Raw genomic sequence first — 24,302 nt, forward strand, 5'->3', positions numbered from 1 at the left:
GGGAGCTCAAGGAACCACACATGCAACTCGCTACAACCCACCCTACTGGAACCTGTGCAGGCCGGTTGCTGGCACATTACCCGCGTCAAATGGCCTGGAGTGGCCCAGATGGCGCGGGAGCCCCTGAGCGTTGCCTGTTGGAAGCAACTGCTGGGGGCAGTTTTCTGTTGTTAGGTTTTGTTTTTTCATTAATTGGAATGAAGGTTAACACAGTTAAGATGTCTACAAATGACAATGCAATGAACTCGGGGGGGGTGGTTAGGGAAGAGGGCGGGCTTGCTAGGGCCGGGCTTCAGGGCAGTGGGGCATTCTTATTGCCTGGACGCCACTGCGGGTATTGACGTCAAGCGGCAAAAAACCTTGAAACTTCCCCCTGAATCACCATGGCAGCAAACATCAATGTGATGACATGGAATGTGCAGGGAATGGGCACTTATCTCTGCAGAAACAGAATCAAATCCTACCTACACAGGAAGAAGGTTGGAATAGCCTTACTACAAGAGACCGACTGTACAGAGGAATCCATGGCCAAATTGCGGGAACATTGGGGCGGGCAGGGGTTTGGGGCTACCTACTCTAGATATGCTAGAGGGGTGTTTACCTGGATCAACCCCCAACTCCCCTTCCAATTAATCAAGTCAGAGAAGGACCCAGAGGGTAGGTTTGTGATACTATGGGGTCACGTTGAACAAATAGAGGTATGCATCGTGAACTCATATCTCCCCAATAGCAACATCCCAGCTCACCTGAACTTAATGTTTGCCAAAATTGCACAATACAGGAGCGGCTTCTTTATCTGGGGAGGAGACTTTAATTGTGTGAACAACCCAGAACTGAATAGGTCCTTGCCCCCTCGAAGTGGCCCAGCGGCAGCCACAATCGCGCTAAACACCATGATGGAGCGACTGGAACTGATAGACACCTGGCGAGAATTACTCCCTGGGGAAAGGGGCTATTCCTATTTCTCATCCCCATATGGTCTCTACACTAGGCTGGATTACGTTTTTATAGGCAGGGAACATTTATCCCAAATAGAAAGGGCGCAACACTTAGGGAGATCCATTTCAGACCATCCACCCCTACTGTTGGAATGGAGCAACACTGGCCCCAGACCCCACATCCTTATGTGGAGAATGCCTGTTGAAGCTCTGAAATACCAGGCATTCGAGACGAATTCCAGGACTCCATAGAGAATAATATTGAGGTAAACATGGGAAGTGTAGAACACATGGGTACGGTATGGGATGCCCTGAAAGTGGTAATGCGAGGAGAAATCATAGCAAAAGCTGAGGGCATCAGGAAGCTATTACAGACGGAACTGGAGCAACGGGAAAAAGAAATTGAGAGGCTAGAATCCACCTCCCTAGACAACCAACAGGGGGAAGATAAACTTAGAACGCTTAGGGATGAATGCAAAGAAGCTTGGGGCAGGCTCGCTAAATTTGATTACACCACCAGAACCACCAGGGCACACACTAAAGCAGATAGACCCAGCTGCCTACTGGCCTGGCTCTGCAAGAAGGAACACCCTAGACATCTAACTACCACACTGAAAGATGATAACGGCACCCTACACCAGACTCAACAGAGCATTAATGACACCTTTAAACTCTTCTATGCCCAGTTGTACTCTCACGAAGACCGGGTTCCCCCGGACAAGATCACAGACACACTAGAGGAGAGAGGGCTACACAGACATCTAACCTGGCATAAGACATCTCCCACACAATCTGAAGCCCTAGACGCAGACATTACCACGGAAGACATAGCTGAGGCAATTAAATCCCTGGCCACCTGTAAGGCCCCCGGCAGTGACGGGCTACCCTCAGAATTCTACAAAACCTATGAATCATCTCTGACACCCATACAACATAAGGTCTTCCAGGAGGCATACGAACAAAGGGTCCTACACGAAAGCATGAGAGAAACCCTCGTGGTTCCAATGCGCAAACCCAATAAACCTGCGGGCAAGTGTGACTCCTACCGCCCACTCGCAATGCTCAATTACGATGTAAATATTACTGACTAAAGTACTAGCCAAAAGGCTTTCCAGACTAATAGGCGAAATAGTGCACACCTTTTCAAAATGGCTTCGTACCGGGTCGCAACACCATTCTGAACCTACGCAGACTCCAGCATGTTATAGCCCAGACTAATTTAAACAGAGGCTCGTACGCACTACTATCCTTAGATGCCATTAAGGCATTTGATTCTATCTATTGGGAATGGTTGATAGCAGTCCTTAAATGTTTTGGCTTTGGGCGGAGGTTCATTAGATTGGTCAAAGTACTTTACACCAAGCCAAGAGCGCGGGTGAAGTCCGGGAGGTGTGTCTCTGCAGCATGGGACATATGCAGGAGCACCAGGCAGGGTTGCCCGTTATCCCCCATGCTTTACATATTGGAATTAGAACCCATTGCTATCTACTTCAGGAAACAATTCTTTGATGCGGGCATACGGTTGGGAGGGATAAATCACATAATCTCCCTGTATGCGGATGATGTTCTCCTATATGTCAGGGATCCACACCTTAATGTACCAACTATACTAGAAGTCCAAGATAACTATGCCAAGGTCTCAGGAATACAGTTCAGCAGGCAAAAATCCTGCTTGTTCCCTCTGGCAGACTTGAGGGGCAAGAACAAGGAGGACCTCCCTTCGGTGGGAATACAGTGGCAAATAACCTCATTCCGATATCTCAGGGTCAATATAATGCATATCCCCGAACGGATGCACGAACACAACACTAAGGCAGCGCTTCCCACCCTGCATCCACCCTGCATAAATCAATGGGCTTTTGGTCTAAGCTTCCCTTATCCATGATGGGCAGAGCATCAATCATTAAAATGATTGTTCTCCCGAGATTTCTCTATAGGTTTTTAAATGTGCATTACTACATTCTTTCGCTTGCTTGAGACAGTATTCCGGGAATTCCTTTGGGGGAAGGGCAGACATAGGATGGCACTATCCACACTGGTCCTTCCATACAGACAAGGCGGAATCCAACTCCCAAACCTAGAGAAATATTATTTAGCGGCTCTAGTTAGCTTTGTGACTAAGTGGTTAGCGGACAAAATTACGTCCGATACTACCCTACTACAACACATGATTTCCCCGATACAACTAAAGTAACTTGTCTGGGCGCCCCAACATCTCCTGAGCGAAGCACCTTTATTAGTTACCTTGGGAAGGAAAATATGGCACAGTTCCAAGACACTCTTGCACTCAAAACATCCATACTCCCCAGAAATCCCAATGATCTCAGACCTATGCAAAACCAGCGCCGATCTGAAGAACATTAGACTCTGGGAAAGAAAAGGAGTTTACACTTGGGGAGACTTATACGCAGAGGGCACTTTCCGGGAGTTTGCCTCGCTGCAGGCAGAGGATGGCATACCCAGCGGCCAATTCTTATGGTACCAAAAAAATCTGTAGGGTAGCACGGGCTAAATGGGAAACCTGGCCTGAGGAGCCCGAAGCAGACCCCTTTATGACATTGCTATATAACCTTGGGGAGGGCTGTAAACCAGAGTCCCAAATATACGGCCACCTAAGTGACATTCCTAACCCTTGCAGCGCCAAATTGAAATCCAGGTACGGATGAAGATCTCTGGCTAGTGATGTCCGACAAGGAGTGGGACAGAGCTCTCGCTTTTCCCAAAGAAGTGTCCAGGAATTCCAGGTTTCGACTAATCCAGCTGAATGTACTATGGTTGTATACTAATTGACCTTTTCACAATTGACCTCGGGAGAATTTACCTAATTTAGAAGGTCAATTAGGACATATATGCGGGGGAAACCCCCCACAACTCCCCACCCAATCCAAAACCCCCTGCAGCCCTCCACCCAATCCCCTTAAATTATTTATAATCCAAAATCAACCCAATACATATATAAAATAACTAAAATAATATAAATATATATAAGGTCAATTGTGAAGAAGGTCAATTAGGACCACTATAATTAGGTCAATTGTGCAAAAGGTCAATTTGGGTAATACCTGTACTATACCGCACATATCTAACTCCACACAGGATAGCGAAGTTCAACAAACAAACACAATCTAACTGCATTTGGTGCAATACCGACAAGGCAGACCTTTTACACATGCTATGCGAATGCACAAAGGTGCAGTGCCTTTAGGCTGAAGTAGAATGGGCCTGCAAAAGGGCAGGCATGTCCTGGTATGAATGGTCCCCCAGCGAATGTCTCTTAGGAACTTATGCCAGGTTAGCCAAATCCAAACACACAATGAAACTCATGGACATAGCGTGTGTGCTAGCCAAAAGGACCATCGCAATGGCCTGGGAACGACCTACTGGCCCACAATACAACACATGGTACAGAGAACTGGAGCGCTCGGTGGGTGCTGAAACTAAAGCTTGGGAGGACAGTGTCGCTAGATCTACTGACGATTCAAGTGTGGCGCTAGACGCCTGGAAGGAACTAACGTGGAGTATGTTTCACCCCTCTGATGATAAGCCCCCATGAGCGCATTCACCCGAATGTTACTGGAACTCATCACCTGCAGTGGCCCCTGTGGTGGGAGACTCCCAGGGTCCAGGTTGGGCCCCCCATCTCTCTGCCCCCTTGCCTCTCACGCACTCCCCTATACTGGAACTGTTCACACCAGACTATATTATCAAACACACGGCGACAGTTAATGTTGTTCTTTTTCTTTGTAAGTTACTGTTTTTGTTATACATTACTTGCAGACTTGAAAGTAATAACACGCTAATTAAGACATGCTAAAGTTGTAACCATAACGAAATGGTAATGAAGAAATTTAAAAATAAAATTGAAACTGAACGAGATGACATCCTCGCATTGATTAAAAACTCCAGTAACTCCAGAGCGGCTGGCCCAGATGGCCTGACCAACTTGACTCTTAAGAGAAATCCGGAGGAATGGGCATCGTTTATATACGCCTTGCTAACACTAGTGAAACTGAGGAGAAAAATACTGGCTTCTTGGACTACCTCAATTGTTGTCCTAAATTTTAAGAATGGCGATAGGTCTCTTCCTACACATTACAGGCCTATCGCCCTTCTGGACGTTACTGGCAAACTCTTTGCAGCCCTGATTTTGAAACATCTTATCGACTGGAGCAGGGACTGAAATCATCGAGATCGTTGGCAAGCTGGATTCGAGAAAGGCATTGGTACAGCTCTATTCCTAATCAACTATTTGAAATTGAGATCTACACAAAAGACCAGCAAAAAGTTATACTTGGCTTCAGTGGACCTGTCACAACCTTTTGATTCAGTAAATAGACAGACCCTATGGTCCAAGCTAAAAAACTTGGGGATGACCTATTGATCTGCAAGAAACCATTGAAGCACTACATTCCGGTACAACGAGCCAAATAAAGTTGAACAAATTGGGGGACCTGACAAATACAACAATTGGCCTCAAACAAGGCTGTCACCTCACACCTGCTATCTTTAATCTGTATACTTCAGGTATGGGAGAGACATTTAAAGAGATTAGGTGCTTTCCACCTACTATTTCTGGCACACCTGTAAATAGATTACTGTACGCTGATGACGTAATATTACTTGATGAAACACCCATCGGTCTTCAGTGTCAATTAGATGCCAGGGCTTCTTAATTAATTGCAAATGACCTCCGGATAAATACATCTAAATCCGCTGTGTTAATTTTTGGTAAGCCAGCGGGCAAAGCTGCTAAATTCAAGGGATGGTGCATAAGTGGAGAGAGAATCCAAGAGACTACTCAAATGACATACCTAGGGACATCCATGAATTTCAGTCGTAATGACGCTCCTAGAGAAGCTGACCTGAGACGGAAAGTGAAGATGCTATCCGCACAGGCGCAACTTATCAAAGCCAAATACTGTAAATTCTCACTCGTCCCAATAATAACATTCTACCGCATGAAAATAGTTCCTATCCTGACTTATGGGGTGGAATCTGCACTCCAATTGAGCTGGAAGGTGTGGCAAGTACCAGATGGACTATTTTGGAGAAATGTTCTTGCGTTACCGAATTGCATGCCAGTGGCAGTGATCCGAAAAGAACTAGGCCTCACTTCACTACTTACAGTCACGGTCTGGAAGACCTTATCCTTTTATCAGAAGTGCCTGTTGCCCCTATCAGAAGGTAGCTTCACCTTACTTGGTCAAGGACTTAAGACGAAAAGAGAGTGGATATTCGAAGAATGGAGCGAAAAATGTAAGGGATCACAAAAACGGATTGGTGCCACAGAGAAATTACTCATGGAAAATCCGGATCAGGTAAAACGTCGACTGTACGACCAAGATTTGATTGACGCTTTAGACCTAGTGTCTACCTCAAGACTTTATGGGAAGCATCATGCAGCTGTAAGTAAACGGGGAACTATTCCTCTATACTTGAGTATGTTTTCCTCTGCAATTCTATGGCACCAGTTTCTAAGACTGTGCCTCAATTTGTTTCCCACAAGGAGCTCCTCGAAGTATGGAAATCAAAGGAACTCCGAGACTATGGCTGTAGAGTGTGTGGCCATAAAGTAGAATTGTGGTGTCACCTGAATATGAGTTGCCCGGCAGTTGATCACACCAGATTCAACCTTTTGCAAATTATTTTTTCTGAAAATCGAACCCTACTAAAGGGGACATTTGGCTGCTCCTGCTGCAAGGGACCAGGCTCTCACTAACATTTGCCTTGTTAGAATTGGTTTCAATTATATTTGAAAAGCTTGAGGAGAAAAAGAAAGACTAATGGTTTCCTCTTGAATCAGCATTGCTCGAATGGCTTCTGCTTTTTTCCTTTTTTTCCCCTCTGTTTTGCCTTCTCTCTCTTTCTTTTCCTTTTTCTCCTCTTTCTTTCTTTTGATCATGTATTTATATGTAATAGCTAAAAAGTTTCATTTGAAACTAAATGCTAAATAAAAAAAGAAAAAGAAGAAAAAAAGAAAACAGTACAGGTCCAAGTCTAAGCAAGATCGGGATGACAGGGAGGAGCAAAGGTAGGTGGAACAGAAGCAGAAGAACGAGGAAGCAAGGAAGAGAAACGGAGGCTGGGAGAGAGTGGACAAACTTACGTGGTACAGAGAAGTAGCAACGCGCCGTCCCACCTTGCTGATTCTCTTTTATCTATGCTTCATGTCCCATGATAGGCGCCGCTGAGCACAGTGGGCTTCAGTGGTACTGCTGTACCGTTCCTCTACCGTTGTTGACACGGGATGATTCAGGCGTCTATGAGGGACGATGAAATCTGACAGAAGCCAAGTCGAAGTGAAGTTGTTAAAATTTATCTAAAAAGTAATCCTGACAAATATACCAATGTGAAGCCCAAGGGCCTGATTCATGGAAGTGTTTTATAATGGCGCAATCCCATAAGAAAACGTTCTATGAATCAGGCCCTAAAACTGTTAACCAAGACCTGTGTATCACTGATAATTGTGAATATTGCAATTCTTTTTAACTGTGGCAAGTCTTTTTGAGGAAGGTGACAAAGCATCGTGGCTGGGATTACCATTGGTGCTATCTGGAGAAAGTGAAAAGTGAATATATAAGAAGAGATTTGGTAGTGGAACTTTGGTTAACAAACTTTTTCATTAACTTTGAAATATCAAGAACTGATTCGAGAAGGTTCTTTCTTTGGTTGAACACCAACAGACCTGACTTTGAATCCTGGGGAAGGGAAATCGGCCGGGGCATTAGGTTATTCAGAGACTGTGAATGTTGTTCATGTGATGTTACATTGCCATATATTTTCTTTGTATATATTTGTTGCGGTGTGCAGTCCTTTTTTTCGAATGCAATATTTTCGAAAGTCAAAATGTTGAAAACATTTATTCGAAAAAAATTATGTCGAAAATACAAAATGTCGATTTTTTTTCTAAAATTTTTGAAAATATTAATAAATGCATTTTATAAGGTAAGCATATGTACTATATTTTTTCGAAAATATTAATACATGCAATGTATAAGGTAAGCATATGTGTATTTATTTTTTAAATGTTTAACTTTACAATGTATAGTACTAACTTTTAATAATTATATAATTTAATAGACTATTTTATTTAACTTTAAATAAATATTAAACATTAAATAAGTAGCATGCTATTTTCAAGTTGAACATCTAATATATATTTTGTCCAATAGATGGCGCTATTGCATTACAAATGTTCATATAGCTGTTTTTGTGATATTTGTTTTTGTACGTACGTTACGTGTGCGTACTTATACGTAGGCGCCATTTTTAAAGTTAATTTCCAAACCGTTTCCTTAGCGTTCGTGTCTCCGTTGCTCCGTTCATGGATTTTGTGGATTTTCTTTTTTTTCCTGGATTTTTTTGGACCTAATGACTTTTGCCATTGGATTACGTGGATTATATGTTTTTTTTGTTTTATTGCTGGTGCATCATGGAGTCTGGATTTTTTTTTCTGTTTTTTTTGGAGTTGCACTTATTCTTCCGTGCTGGATTTTACTGTTTGAATTCAATGTTTGGATTTTTCTTGTCTTATTTTTTTGTCATTTTTCCATGGATTGTTGCTTGCACATTTGGATTTATGGAGTTTCCGGTTGGCTTATTTGGATACTCTTCTCTTTTGCCAGATTGGATCGTAGATGCCTCGGAAATGTAAGTTTTTTTAACATTTTAAATTAAATGCAACTGAATTGAGGAAGTCTTCTTATTCTGCTTGTCAAATTTGCGTATTAGTTGTTCTAGTTTTTGTTCGTAATCTCTGTATTTTTTTCTTTTGGGTTCCAGGTTTGCCAATGAAATTGTTTGAGATAGGCGAAATTCTTGGTGGTGTTCCTCATTCTGCAATTCTTTTAAAAAATGCCACAAATTTGGGTTGTTGATATTGAAATGTTTATTTAATCTGCTATGTCAACCTTCTAATGCATTGTTGGTTCGTGGTTTAGCTTCTAACGTTGCTTGGTAGCAATTCCACAACGTTATAGGGAATTTTGGCCTGCGTCTTGTTCCACTACGTGTCAATTGTCCTATCCAAGTGTTCTCCATATAGTAAGTCTAATAAGTCTGAATTTTCCTCCTCATGATTCTTATAATATTCACTCTCAATCAAATGTTCGTAAAAATGTACAACATGTTCCTCTTTTACAAAAGCCAAAAGTTTTTTTATGTTGTATTTATAAGAACTGTCCTCTGTATATTTCGTGCTTAATCCTAGTTTTTGTAATTTTCTCCATATGCTCTGTGTAAAATGAAAAAAACGCCCTTGTATCCTTGTCTCGTTGTATACTGTAGAAAATGCTTTAATTTGTGCGATTTCGTAGTCCATGATTATAGTATTTAGATGTGAATCGAGGGAAAGTCTCTTTAATTTTGTTGAACACGATTTTATAAGTTTCCTCACTTTTCCTTGGCATCAAAACATATACAAGTGGTATGATTTTGTTATTAATTGTTCCATGAACAGTGAAAAACTGTTGAAACGGTTGTGGGCACACTTTAAATGTGGCGTCACTTTGCCAATGTTGACTCTGACTGAGATGTTGAAAGTTGCTAGTAGTTGAAAATATTATTTTTTCATTGTTTATTTTCAGTGTGGCATGGTGGGAACTCTATCCCTATGCGGTCATTTTAAAAATGTCTGGTATTGTTATATCAGTATATACCATTGGTGCCTGTGGCAGATTCTCTTTTTGTTGTTTGGTACGGTTTATCATACGTTGCATTAATTTTTCTCCTGGTAATTGTGCCGATATATGCAAGGGTAATGTGTCACAAACACTTGAAATCACTGACCCACTTGCTTCTCCTTGACTTTCCACAGCTTTTCGTTTCAGTTTGTAAATTGTTTTTTTTAATTATAATATTTGTTTGATCTGGTAGATGGTTGTGCTCATTTTTGGTCTTTACATTCGAAGCTTCAGTAATTGCTCTTGCGCTGCATTTTGATTTGCTATATCCTGCGCACTTCCAATAAGTGCGTTCCTTTTTTTCGGCTTCTTTATAGAAAATATAACTATTTAAAACCATCTGTTTTCCTCCTTTTTGTGAGGTGATATACTCCACCTTGTTCTCCATTGTTTACTCTAAAATAATGGAGAAAATAAACTAGTTTTATCATTCTTGTCACACATTTTTATATAGTAAGATGCTTTAATGTCAAGTTACATGTTAGTTATGCTAATATTACCTGTTTTAGTCTGAAGTAACTCTATTCAGTTCCCTGCAGTCCGATCTCAAGTGTGGTTCTGTCAGGTAATGACGGTTTTCCACAACCGTTTTTTGTTCCTTGGTACCTAGGCAAGGTTCATTACTCGTGGTTGTCACCTATTTGCTTAACCCTTTCTACCCTTTTGTGTTGTGTATGAGGGGTGAGAGGGGGGGCCGGGGACACGGGGGGGTGGTGGGTGGCTGCGGGGTGTCGGGTGAGGGGAGGTTGGGGGGGAACCCCCCCTATTAAATGGTACTATTAATGACACTTTTTTTTTTCGACATTTATTTTTTAGAAAAAATTGACTGTTTCAGTAATATGTATATCTTTTTTGATTTTTTTTTTTTTGTTTTCGGATTTTTTTTCGACATTTTTGTAGTTCGACATTATTTTTTCGATATTATCACTATAATATCTTAGTGGCTTAGTGTGAGGGCCAGCTATCCTGTGTTAGAGTGTGTTCCCTTAGCTTTGGGTAGGGAGGGAAATCTTCAGCAGAGTAGGGATAGTGATGCCTTTTTTAACACAATTTCTTTAATAAAATGGCAAATGATGTTAAATCAACAAACAGTTGTTCTCCTCGCATTACTGACTCCTCAAGGATGTTACGCGTAAATCGGCAAATGCTAAGGTGAGGTAATGCGCATAAATCAGCAGCTGCTAAGGAGAGGTGATGAACCCAAAGCAGAAACTACTGAGGAGAGATGGTGGACCTAAACATCAAGTACTGAGGAGAAATGATGCACCTAAAGCAGCTACTGCTGAGGACAGATGATGCAACTAAAGTCGCAACTAACAAGCAAACAAATTCATAAATAAAATAAACTACTCAGAGCTGATACAACTAAAGCAGCAAGTACTGGGAAACGATGAACCCAAAGCAAAAACTACTGAGGAGAGATGATGGACCTAAAACATCAAGTACTGAGGAGAAATTATGCACCTAAAGCAGCTACTGCTGACGAGAGATGATGCACCTAAAGTAGCAACTAACAAGCAAACACATTAATAAATAAAATAAACTACTGAGAGCTGATGCACCTAAAGCAGCAAGTACTGGGAGATGTTACATCTAAAGCAGCAACTTCTGAGGTGAGATTTTGGGCATAAAGCAGCATGTAAAGCAGCAACTGCTGAGGAGATATGTTTTGCGGTTAATGGAGCAACTGCTGAGGGAAGATGATGCACCTAAAGCAGCAACTAGTGAAGAGAGATGATGCACCTAAAGCAGCAACTGCTGAGTAGGTATGTTGCACCTTAATCAGTGACTGCTGAGGAGAGATGGTGGACCTAAAGCAATAAGTACTCAGGGGAGAAGCAGCTAAAGCAGCAACTGCTGAGGAGAGATGATGCATGTGATAGAGCAACTGCCTTAGGAGAGATTATACACCGAAAGCAGCAACTACTGAAGAGAGATGATGGTAGATGGGCATTAATTAGACATTCAGAAAACTGCAAGAACTGTTATTCAGGAGCGGGTGCTATTGAGGAAAGAAAGGGATAGATGAAGGATAGGGTCTGATTAACTGTATCGGGGGACCTTTCAAAAATAATCCTAGGAAAGAAAAAGTAATCCAAGAAAGGAGCAAGTAATGCAGATTTGGGAAACCCAAACAGCTGGGAGGCACAGTTCAGAAAGCCCTGTGGAACTGAACTGAATGAACTGAGCTGTCGACGCCGGCCACTGCGGCCTAATTTTTTGTACAGAATTTGTCAAATTATCATACAATATTTTAGTAAAATTTTTAAGACCGGTCACAAGAGCTGATTGGTAGGACTACACATGTCCCCTATATGCAAATATATGTTGAATGACCCTAATAGGTTGCTACATCTTGAACCTATAGACCTAGGGCCCTTTAAGACAAGGTAGCAATACTTAGAGATAGATGGGGATGGAAAATTTACTCAAACATCAATAATCAGAACCGACTCAGGAAGTTGGCAAAACTCTGTCCGTTATATTTGTAATTGCCTAAAACAGAGAGTTACAACAGACATCAATGGACGTTCGCTCGATTTCTCTCAGCGCACATTATAAAAAACACAACTTTTATAGTCAAAACTTGTCATAAGTGATGACAAGCTATGTGGTAAACTACCAAAACCTACTTGGGGATGTGATAGAATTACAGGGAACATCTAAGTATACGTTTCATACCGACAGGGGAAGTGATTGGGTCTCTACTGTTAGATGGGCAACTAAGCCCATCCCAAGTGCAAGTCATCTTCTGTGTCGCACTAATACTCAACACTCTATTGGTTACACAAACTATAGGGCTCTTTGATACGTGGCCCTCTACCATTGGTTTGGCACCCTTGTACCCTTCTGGAATATTCCACACACTAGCAGCACACAGGCTACCAATCCTAGGTGCAGGGAGGGTTGGCGTGATCATGCCTCCCCTCCAATTAGCCCAACATCTATTATCACTCTTGCAGTCTGCCAGTCAATTAAAGGCTTTGAACTTGGCCTTGCAGAAGCTCTCTGTGCCTGAGAATAAAAGGGAGTATCTTCTTGGTTTTGATGTAGCTCGATCCAGTGTATATTTTGATCTGACCATGTGACTTGGAGACCACATTTTCAAGCTCTTTGCAGCATTTAATTCCATTAAATGATGAACTTTTGACGCCTTCAGTGTTTTTCCATTCCACCTCAAACAGAAGTTTGTTTCTTTCTCACGTTCATGTAACTACTGGATGGATAACCAGGCTCACGATGGCCTCGACTTCTTGGTGCTGGGCCAGCCAGGCCTTTCTTGAATTTCTCCTTTGCCATCAGTTATTTTCCAAATGCGCCACACTGAAAAACCCTTTCCAATCTCAGGGTTTCAAGCCTTGCTTAAAGTGCACTGTGGAATATCCAGGTTCTATACATTCCTATGTATTATACATTGGCGCATCGCCACAACTATTCACTACGTAGCCAGCCTTAAGATCACTTTGTCTACTTGCGTTACTGCGTCTGTACAAGTGTAAACTGATTTGTATTTTCTTCAGCGTTTCTGTAGCATGAGCATCTTCATCTCGATCCCGAAATGTTGTTCATCGTTACCACCTCTTCCTCAGATCTTATAGAACGTCTGTGTTTTTATCTTGTGCATCTTTTCTAGGTGCGTCAGCTCTACTCCGCATGACATCATTAGTCTTCTCTCTCACTTATTTTCACACTTCCTTCAGGACTTTGTCCAACAGGCCATTATTTCTCTGTGAATGCATATAAGGTTTTCCCAATGTATACCTTGTTCACTAGTACTGCATGTGTCGATATTTCCGATTCCCAACATATAGGCAACATGGGGGTGGGTCTTTTGGTGGGGGTACCTGACTCCACCTCTACAATCTTTTGGCCACAATTACATTAACACCCCTCGTAACATCACAAATCTTCCCACACCGCCACGCAATTACGTGATTGTGCAGAACAAAAATACTTATTTGCCATTGGTTTGGCAATGTCTGATATACAAAATGGCAAGGGGTGAGACATTCACACTGTGTCAGACCAATGGTGTGCCCCACGGACATCAGCGAGGACACTATACAATGTTGCACCCGTGGGACACCAAAACCTCTCCCTGCTGATTTGTTCCTCGTCCCACGCCTCAGATCCCCTACCCTGATGCTCCGGCCCCCAGCTCCCTTCTCACACCTTCCTGCCAAGTGTAGTGTGCAAACACTGTACCATGCCAGTAGCTGGAGTTTAATTAATGATATTTAATTTCTATTTGTCTGCCAGTTCTCCTTGTGCACCCGGTGCCTAGCTCATTGGCCTTGAAAGTATCCATTAAAGTGACTTATCTGTGGCTGCGTTCTCCTCGGAACCATCAGCCGTGCAACATTCCAAAAAACTGTATCTGCCGGATATTCAAGAAATACATACTGCCTTTCACAGAAAGGTCTGCAGCTCTTTTCTTATGAGCTGTCTGCGAGAAATGCTTCCCTGATTTAGGCCTACAACCAAAATGGCTTCTCTATTGTTCACATATTGCTCAAAAGCCCTCCTATCATATACCCCTTCAACATCTTGAACCCACATGTATCTGTGTAAATGTGTTATTTACACAGATACATTTTACCAGTAAACATTTCAGAAATGTGCATTAAACATTTTCTGCTATGAAACCCACGAGTATCAGAATTTTTTTGGAATAACATTTGGTTACTAATTACAATAGACAATATACTAAGCAACCTTATTGGGGCCAACTGTGAAGTGCCTTAACTAGCAAAGTGGAGTCACTTTGTTTTTTGGAGATTTGACTTATGCAAACAGCGCCACGTTCAATGACGTCCCCACCCCTGATGTGACCCACCACATTACTCTTGACATCACCACATTACTTGTGCAACTAGTACATGCGCCCAACCTCGGCAGGGTTGAATCTGGACCTTTACAACATTCCCCCCTATGGTTGATCTATCGATCGACACATTTTGGGCCAGCAGCTCCTTGCTCATTTCCTTTGGCATTCATACCCTTGTTACCCTATGCAAACTCTCCACTTGAGCCTCATATTCCTTCAGTGAGCAACCTATTATCATACACGCTTCCCCATCAGCTGAACAATCTACCCAGAAGGCCTATATGCAGGGGTGGCATTGTGAGCATTCCTGGTGGACCATATTCAGACATTTCTGTTTGTGTTTGTATGTGTTGAACACGTGGTGTAATTTTCCTAGCCCGTCAACATTCTGGGGCCTATATATTTCCCGCCACCCTGTTTCCCTGCCGAATCCTTAACCCTGCTTGACATGCACAGAAGGTGATGAGCACCAGAAGGAATATTGGGACAGTTATCTTAAAAATGTTTGCGAACCACATGGGGACACAGGAAAATATACTCTTGAGACAGTTGTCAGATGTTACCGTGCTTGTTTGCTTTGTCATAGCCTCGTGGAGCTTATGCAGCTCTTTAATAGTCTCTGTCATGGTTCCATTTGCTGCATTGTTTGTAGGCACAAAGTACTGCAGCTACTTCCTATCTTTTTACAGACATTGACATCAGTAAATCCAAAATGTATCTATTCTGAGGGCGACTAGTCTAACTGCCCTCAGCTCATCCCTCACAACGTTGGGCCCTTTCTCCATCAAGTTTGCCAATTGTACGTCATACGTTGTGATCTGCAGCTGTTTTGCATTGGCTGCAGCTTTGAGCAGGGCACCACCAGGGCAGGGCTCTGCAATATGATGAGGGAACAGATGTCTCTCCAATCAGGAGGGAGCTGGGCGTATGCCTGGGTCCGGCAGGCCAACCATCAATCCATGATAACTGGAGTCCACTCCTAAGCACTAGGATATCATCACCTTAGTGCATCCAGTATTTGACCCCAAATATATCGAACCCGTGGATCTGAAATACAAAGAAAAGCGCAAGTTCCTTTATTTGCAAAAGTTGTTTTTTCTCATCTCTACATGTAAGAGCATGAACATGTTTATTCCACACTGTGAGACAGCTTGTATTCATTTTTATCACTACATCTTTTTTTTTAACCCTACCAATCCTTCCACCCTATATGCCCCTTAATTCACATCAATGGTCTTTTGTGGTTCCATGGAATACTGTGCCCTGTCTCATTGTGACACTGTAATCTGCTGTGGGTTGTGAACAGCCTCCCTGCCTCTTCGTCTTGAGCCGGATCTCCTTAAATTCCAGAAGCTCCTCAAGGCATTCCTCTTCGCCTCCTCCTTTTCTCTCCCCCTCACCTGCTAACCACCTCTTTCTGCTCTCTCTCACTCTCTTCTACTTCTGCTCAGTTTCGCTGACCGGCTGCCTGGTGCACCTTCAGAGCCTTACATGTCGCAAGCTTTCCCCGCCAGTTGCCTGCACTTGCCTCTAGACCTTGCACTTGCCACAGCACTACTGCACTTCATTACGACCCATGAGAGTGGTATCTCTCTGCACTTAACCCATGGTTTGATGGGATTGGGCACACTTGTCCCTATTGCCCCCCATGCACTTCCTTCTCGGTTCACCTGCATAATCTGAATATGCCATGCCTAGTAAGATTGTTTGTCCTGTCTTCCGTATGTCTACCCTATGGTTGCACTTTGAAACACTTGTGTATAAGCACATAATAACTAAACAATAAGTCAATCAATCAATCCTTTGGTTGCTCCCTCCTTCTCGTCCCTTCTGTGACATATTTTAATATGTGTTTTGTGGACTCTTTGTTCGCCATTCTCATGAGCTGCATATAATTGTCGATATATAACAAGTCAATGGCGCTCTCTCCCCACTCGTCTCATGTCATACCATGCAGTGCCATGACTGCCCCTAATGCCATCTTAGATCCTTTTAGAATTAAATACATGTCGTTTTGCGCGTTCTCCTCCATTATCACTCCTAATAGGGGTGAACTGTTCCCTTTCAACTAAAAACCAAATAAACCAAAAACTAAAAGAGAAAAACAGTACACTACAACAACATATCTTATGCAATATCCGTCCCTGCGCTGCTAGTTCAACTTGCCACTCCTCCTTCAGCCCGCTGTGAGAAACCTGAGGGTGTTCTCCCAAGTAGATCCCGGGAACCCCTTTTTCAGGTGGCCACTAAAGGTCTGGCCCTCTCTTATCCCAACTCTGAAGGCAAACGAGCAGGGAAAGATCACCTGGGAGGGGGGACCCGGGCTATGGTCGGGAGAATGCCCAAAGGGAGACGTGGAATTGTGCCAAAGAAGGAGAGGAGGGCGAGATATCGGAAGCTTTCCTAGGCTGTATTGCATCTGCCTCTCTTCCTCCCATTAGATCCCTCCTGCCCAGATCCAACACCCCCTCTGTACGTAATGAATCCTCTAAGGTCTCAAACCCGGCTGCACCCAAAAAGCATAACTCCCAGAATACTTGTTTCACGGGTCTCCATTCGAATACTCCCCATCCTTCTTCTTTGCGTCCCTCTGATTATTATTTTCTGCACTCCCAACCTGATAAGACAAAACACTGCAATTCCCACAATCCCCTTTGTTAATTTCATGATCCCAGCTATTCTCGTTTAATCAGCAAACCCTACCAATCCTGTCCCTCTGATTATCATTTTTCGAATTCCCACAAACACGCCTGCTTATTTCACAAATCCTACAAAACCTTCCCTTCTGAGGTCACCACAAACCCTAATCCTAGGGTTATAATTCCATGTATCACCCCTTCCTTTTCTGACACAAATACTTTCTCCCGAGACACAAGACAACGGGCATGTAATAAGACCGTTTACTTGACATGTCCCAACCCCAGCGTCAGGCAAATTCAGGTAATTAACCAGAACCACACATACACACCCACCGGTCCTTTCCTCCCCCCCCCCCAGGGATAAAAGGTGGAGCAAAAGAGCACAGTACGAGCAAGGCAGACTGCCCGGTGAGACAGCTAAGCAGGCGCTGTAGTTGAAGAGCAGGAGAAAGACGGCAGGAATTGAGAGGGTGGCGAGGAGAGGAGTGACCTTGCTCTTTTCATCACACACCCGCAGAACTTTCGAGGAAGAAAGCCCAACACCGCGAACAATAGCTCAAGTGTCTTGCAGCAGATATGAACGGTACACAGGGCAAGCCTACGCTGATAAGTAGGAGCAAGGGAAGCTCCCTTGACCATGGAACTGGCCTTGACTCGAATGAAGAAGAAAAGCCAAGCGGTTCATCACAGCCGAAGCGGAAACGATAAGAACCGGGCTGTGTTGAGTGAGAATCGAGACCAGCTGCAGAGAGTAACCGGCACCACATGGGCGCTAACTCAAGAGACTCGGTTTAAGCCCCATATGAGAGAAACTACAGATACCAGAAGGCCGTAGCAGAGCCACCGGAATTGGTCCAACTGAGGGTCAAGCAAAATCCCATTACTATCGAAAGGCTTTGATTTACAAACTGAGTGAAACAAGGGAAGTGAATCCTGCAGTGAGAAGAAACAAGGGAAGCGAATCCCAAGAGGGGCAAAGTCTAAAGTCCCCAGAAAAAGTATGTTGTCAGTCGTGAACCCGGCCGAGGGATGTCCACTATGAACTGTTTGAAAAGACCTTGAGAAACTAAGGCAAGTGAAATCCCGCAAAAGGGAAGAGTATGGTCCGAACCCGACCGAGGGAGATCCAGGGGTGAAGCCATCATCCAAAGTTTATAGAGAAAGGAACTGATATATATAATTGTGGAATATGATACAAAAGGGGTCAGTGCCCAGAAGAGGGTGACCCAGGGGTGAAGCCATCACCCTACGTGAACTGTGGCTAAGATTCGAGAAGGGTCAGAGCCCATAAGAGTGGGACCCAGGGGTGAACCATTGTCACCCTAGCAAACTTTCATTTGGTTGAAGGAACTTTTGTTTTATTATTTTGAACACGTCAGGCCTTCGAAGGGAAGAGACTTTCAAAGTGAAACGAGACTTGGCCATAGACGGCCCTGATATATGAAAGTTGAGCTGTCATCTTGTGCTGGGAAAGCTCGAGAGTGTGCTGTGCTCCATGATCCCACCTTATCCCTTGCTCAAAACGTGGGGTAGGGAGACCCAGGCTACCGCATCCTGACATATTATTTGAGAACACTTCTTTCTTTTCTTGAGAACTATCCCACACCCTTTTTTGTATTAGTTGTAAGGATTGGCAATAGGTTTCTTAGTATAGGCCCTTTTTGATTTGACACAACGCCACTAGGACTGCCTTATTTTCATTTGGGGGTCAACACTTGCTCCCATATTAGATTTAGGTTTAGATAAGGCTTTTTTCCAACCTGCATACAGAATTCATTGTTCAATAAACACCCTTGAACTGTGATCACTTGTGTCTGTCTTACTTGTTGCCACCATGAATTCCTTACACAGCTCGTAGGTTTATTATATAGACGAAAAGGAAGAGAAATAAGTCAGACAGCTGCCAAATATTTCCCATCAGTTGGCCCCCCTCTCTTCTCCTGCGAGAGGAGCGTCAGGCTTGTCCCGACAGACGTCTGAAAGATGGATCCACGGGCACCTCTCTGCTACCTTCACTGCTTTTGGGGTGCAGTACGTCACAGTGACAGTGAAGGGTCTGGTGAAATCCGGTTCTTACCATGATATTGTGAAGTTCCTGATGAGAATTTTCTTGCCATGATAGAGAGGAAACTGTACTGCGAATGTCTCTTCCTCTTGCCCAGTTGAAGTGTGTGTGCTTGATGTCGGGTCAGCAGGCCTGCCGTGTCGTGGTATGGAGTTGATAGATTTGGTAAGCTAACTCATATATACTTTAAATTAGTCTCCAAGGAGTTGGGCAGAGCTGTTAGCATCCAAAATTGTATGGGCAGGAGTGCGAGGCATATGCATTCTCCTGCCATTGACAATTCTGTGCGGAACCAAATAATCCGTGCCAGGAGAATTCTGTAGTGTAAATAAAGTGAGCGGAAGCCAATAGAGCCAATTCTTGGTGTCGCTGACAGCTTAACAAGGCGCTCTTTAAACAGACTATTTGAGGCACTCAACATGTCAGTTGGCTTGGGAATGGGAAGTAAAATATAGCTTGTGCTTGATGACAAGTAAAGACGTTACTTCTTTAAAATCGTTGCCAAAGTGTAATCTGTTGTCAGATCTCAACACATCACTTTCCCCTCACCTTGGGAATACTTCATGGACGTATCATCTTTCCCTGACACTCACCGGTCTTTGGCGTCCCGCTCCAGCGGCACCTGTGACTTCCTCTCTGAATCCTGCTTGTACAATGGATGGAATCGCCCGCACTCTGGCAACTTCGTTGTTTCTGCGACGACGTGGACAGCGTCCTCTTTCTCTCCTGCTTGCTTGCAGCCACAGCTGCTCCATCTCCACCATAGAGGTTCCACACCTGTGTTAGCCCCAAGGCCCAACTTGCCTCGGGCTTCACGGGTCCTCTGGGATGTCAGCCGGCGTCCTTCCTGGCTCCTCCTCAGGTCCCACCATGGCTGCCTGCTTATGGCAAGGGTTCCCTGGTCTCTCCTACACAGGCCTCCCTGTTGCTCTCTTTTCTCCCTCATGACAGAGTATCTGCAGGCACACGCGCCACCTAATAGTCTTATCATCCGCATCAAACCGAGAATATTCCTTGAAAATGTACAATTCCGCAAGCACTGGTAGTTTATAGCCAACAAATGCACCCGAGACTGGCTGATCTTGATTATCAACATAGCCAAGTCTGTGTCCGAAAAGCTGATGTGTGATTGTGAGAAACCTGAAGATGTCTCACCCGCTAGTCCCCGGGGATCTGTCATCCAGGTGGCCAGGACACAGCCATCACTTTTGGATCCAGTTCCTAGGGGTGGACCAGTGCGTGAGGATCACCTGGGTACCTGGGTAAGGAGTCTTCGGGGAATGGGACACCGGATGGTGAGCAGCGGTATCCCCTTCTCTGTAGCACCTTTACCCCATCCTATCAGGTAGAATACTTAGGAACTGAACTCCCCCATTCCCCTTTCCCAACACAAATAATTTCTCACAGACAGCTCACTGTGAAAGAAAACGGACGAACAAGCCGTATACCTGACATGTCCCAATACAATGGTCAGGCAGGGTCAGGAAATTGATGCCCAATACACACACACCTGACTTCCATTACACTCCCCCACATGGATAAAAGGCGGAACATGAGAGCACACTCTGAGCAAGACAAAGCTCACAAGGAATGCACAGTTCCAGGATGGCAGTTTAATACAAGGCGAAAGATGGCAAGACGGAAGAAGATCGCAAGGAGGGATGTGCCCTTGTTCTTTTCATTGAAAGACTTACTTTCATGAACCTTCGAGAATAGGAAACGTAAGACCAGGAATAAAGGCTGAAGAATCCTGCATTGTGTGTTTGAGGTACCCAGGGCTCTTCCACATCGATAGTCAAGGCGGGGAGGATCGCTTGCTGCCAGGGTAATGTCCTTGGCTCCTACAACAAAGCAGTGCCAGTGAAGTCAGCACAACTAGTGAGTTGGGGAGACTGATACCAAACCGGTCTGTGTTGAAGCCAAGGTTGCAAGCGGCAACATGGTATAGTGAAAGCTGAAGCAAACAGTGTATGAAGCGTACGTGGTAATCAACGCAAGCAAAATTGCACAACAGATGAGCGATTGAAATTTGAAGCCAAGATATAATACCTTAGACAGAGTGGTCCATCGCCCATGTGTGCTCATTCGAAAGTCTCTCTGTGAGGTATCCAACTGAAAGGTGACAAAAGAGAAAGAGTGAAAAGGAATTGTGAAATTGAAGTGGTCCTGCAGCGGGTCAAACAAAACCCTGTGCATTAGAAAGTCTTCAATGTTAATAACGTAAAAGAAAGTTGATGACAAAGTAAATGAAGTTGGTCCGAGCACGGCGTAGGGAGACTAATTGAACAGTGTGTTAAAGAGGATCTGAGCCCGTCTGAGGGGGATCCAAAGTGAATCGTGAATATACTACGAGCATTGTGTTAAGAGGATCTGAGCCTCACTGAAGGTGATCCGAGGTGAATAGTGAACCGCCCGAAAAGTGAAGAACTTGTGAACGCTTAAGAAGAAAATAACTTATTGTTTGTTTGCAGCATCAGGCCTTCTGAAAGAAGAGACTTTGAAAGGCAAAGATACTTGGGCACAGAAGTCCCTGATGCTAATGATTGAACTGCATCCTCGTGCTACAGAAGCGAGAGACTATGCTAAGCTCGAGTGTACCGCCTTGTGCAATGCTGAAAATGTGGGGATGGGAGACCAACGGCTTGAACATCCTGACATATCATTTTGTGAACACTTCTTTCTTTTTCGTAACTCGGTTTCCCACACTATTTATATTTAGAGGTAAGTATTGGCAATAAGTTTATTAGTATAGGCCCTTTTATTTTGACAAGACACCACTAGGACTGCATTATTATTCTTTGATGGTTGTAGCTTGCGCCCATCTATAGATTTAGGATTCGATGGGCGTTTTTCCAAAATTTTTTGAAGTTCGATAAACACCCTATAACTGTAGTCTCTTGTGTCTGTATTACTGTTGATACCATGCCTTCCTTACATGTGGTGTCGGGAGTGGGATGTGACTCAATTGAGACAAATTGGGGAACCTTAAAATTCCAGAAGCTTAGTCATAGAGCCTTAGACACCTCTGTTGCCACAAAATAATCAATAGGTGTTGATATCTGTAGCAGCAGGGAAGCTGCTATCCCTCCAGGGAAAAGGGGAATGACTCCTACAGACTTAGATTTGATATCCCCTGCTGGTTGTTATTTAAAATTGGCCCCAAAATCTGGCCAGTCCTGGAAGTTTGGTCTAGATGTTCTAGAAGGCATCAGGGGAGACAAAGGTTCTCCTACAGAAACATGGCGAAATTCCATGTGAAGTAAATCTGGGGACAAAATTGCACAAGGAATTATTGAAATGGCTCTATTTCCTTGTTTTAGAGAGAGTGAACAGGAAGATACTGAGAGAGGTACCTTATGTTTTGGGGAAGCTGATGAACCATCTACCACTGAAGGGAAAAGAGAACCTACCACCCTTCCTGACATCGCCTTCGCCCAGCGAAATGATCCAGCACTTGCTGAGGCTTTCTTACAAGCAATTCCTGAAGAGGAGGGAGTAGAGAAGGGAAGTCAGTTTTTCTTCCTAAAGCATGGATTACTGTATAGAAAGGAAACATCTAAAGAAGGCCTGAGTAAAACTCAGTTACTAATCCCCAAAACCCATCGGAAGATAGTACTAGAGATTGCACATTCTCATCGGACAGGGGGACACTTAGGACAATCTTAGACCCAGGCGCACATCAGTGGGAAGATTTATTGGCCAGGTATCCATGCTGATATAAAGAACTTCATTCAGACATGTGAAATATGTCAGAAAACCTGTACTCACATTCCCTTCCCTGCCCCTCTGAATCCTTTACCAATAATAGATGTCCTTTTTCAAGGAATGGGATGTATATCATTGGACCGTTAGAAACCTCTAGACTGGGTAACCGATATTTCCTTGTGGTTGTCGATTACGCTACTAGATACCCAGAGGCATTTCTATGCAGAACAACTCCACCCAGCAGATTTTAAAACATATGTTACCATATTTTTCCAGTGTTGGCTTTCCTGAGGAAATCCTGACGGATCAAGGGTCCAATTTCATGAGCAAGCTCATGGGAGAAGTCAAGGAGCTGCTCCATATTACTACCTGAAGAACTTCAGTTTACAATCTCCAAACAGACGGATTGGTAGAAATATTCAATAATCCACTCACAATGATCCTAAGAAAATTGATAGATTAGGACGGGAAGGACTGGGACCGTATGATCCCCATGGCACAATTTGCAGTAGGGAAAACCCCTCAAGCATCCACTGGATTCTCTCCTTTTGAACTACTTTATAGCATAGAACCTAGAGATGACCTAGACGTGCGCCAGGAGACATGGGAAGAAAGAGAAGAGGCACCCATTCCCTTATCACAAACTGCTACCAGATTGCGAGAGCATATGAAACTTGTTTGAAATCTAGTGTATACTCATATGGAAAAAAAGCCCAAGTACAACAAATGTCCACCTCTGATAAAAAGGTAAACCCAAGATCATTTTCCATAGGACAAAAAGTATTAGTCCTCTTACTTACCTCGGAAAATAAACTTGTCTCCAAGTGGCATGGGCCGTATGAATTTTAGAACAAACAGGAACCTGTACCTGTAAAGTAGCACAACCTGACAAGAAACCAAAAAAAAACATTGTTACCATGTAAATCTCTTAAAAGAGCAGAAGGACAATCCGTCCGCCGCCAATTCCACGATACTATCCTGTTTGGTACCAGAAGAAATAGATAACTTAGAATTAATTGCTCAAGAGCTATCTAGACAACAACAAGAAGATTTAAAGGATTTAGTTACAACATTTCCCAATGTATTCTCAGAGAAACCAGGAAGAGTGAAAGGCACTTATCATTATATTAGAACAGCCAAAGGAAAAGTGGTCTGTCTGAAACCATGTAGACTCCCTGAAGCCGTAAACAGATAGTTGAGGAAGTTTCTAAAATGCTAAAAGTAAATATCATCAAACCCTCTTCACGCCCATTGTCCTCCCCTATAGTATTGGTTACAAAACCTGACCATTCCTGGAGGTTTTGCCTAGACTTCTACCACGTTAATGCCATCTCTGACTTCAATGCCTATCTCATGCCACGCATCAATGAACTGATTGATACATACGGAAATGTCACCTTTCTACCATCCCTAGATTTAACCAAGGGGTACTGGCAGGTCCCAGTG

Source organism: Ambystoma mexicanum, chromosome 11, assembly GCF_040938575.1.
Source record: "Ambystoma mexicanum isolate Mex_15411 chromosome 11, UKY_AmexF1_1, whole genome shotgun sequence".
Classification (NCBI taxonomy): domain Eukaryota; kingdom Metazoa; phylum Chordata; class Amphibia; order Caudata; family Ambystomatidae; genus Ambystoma; species Ambystoma mexicanum.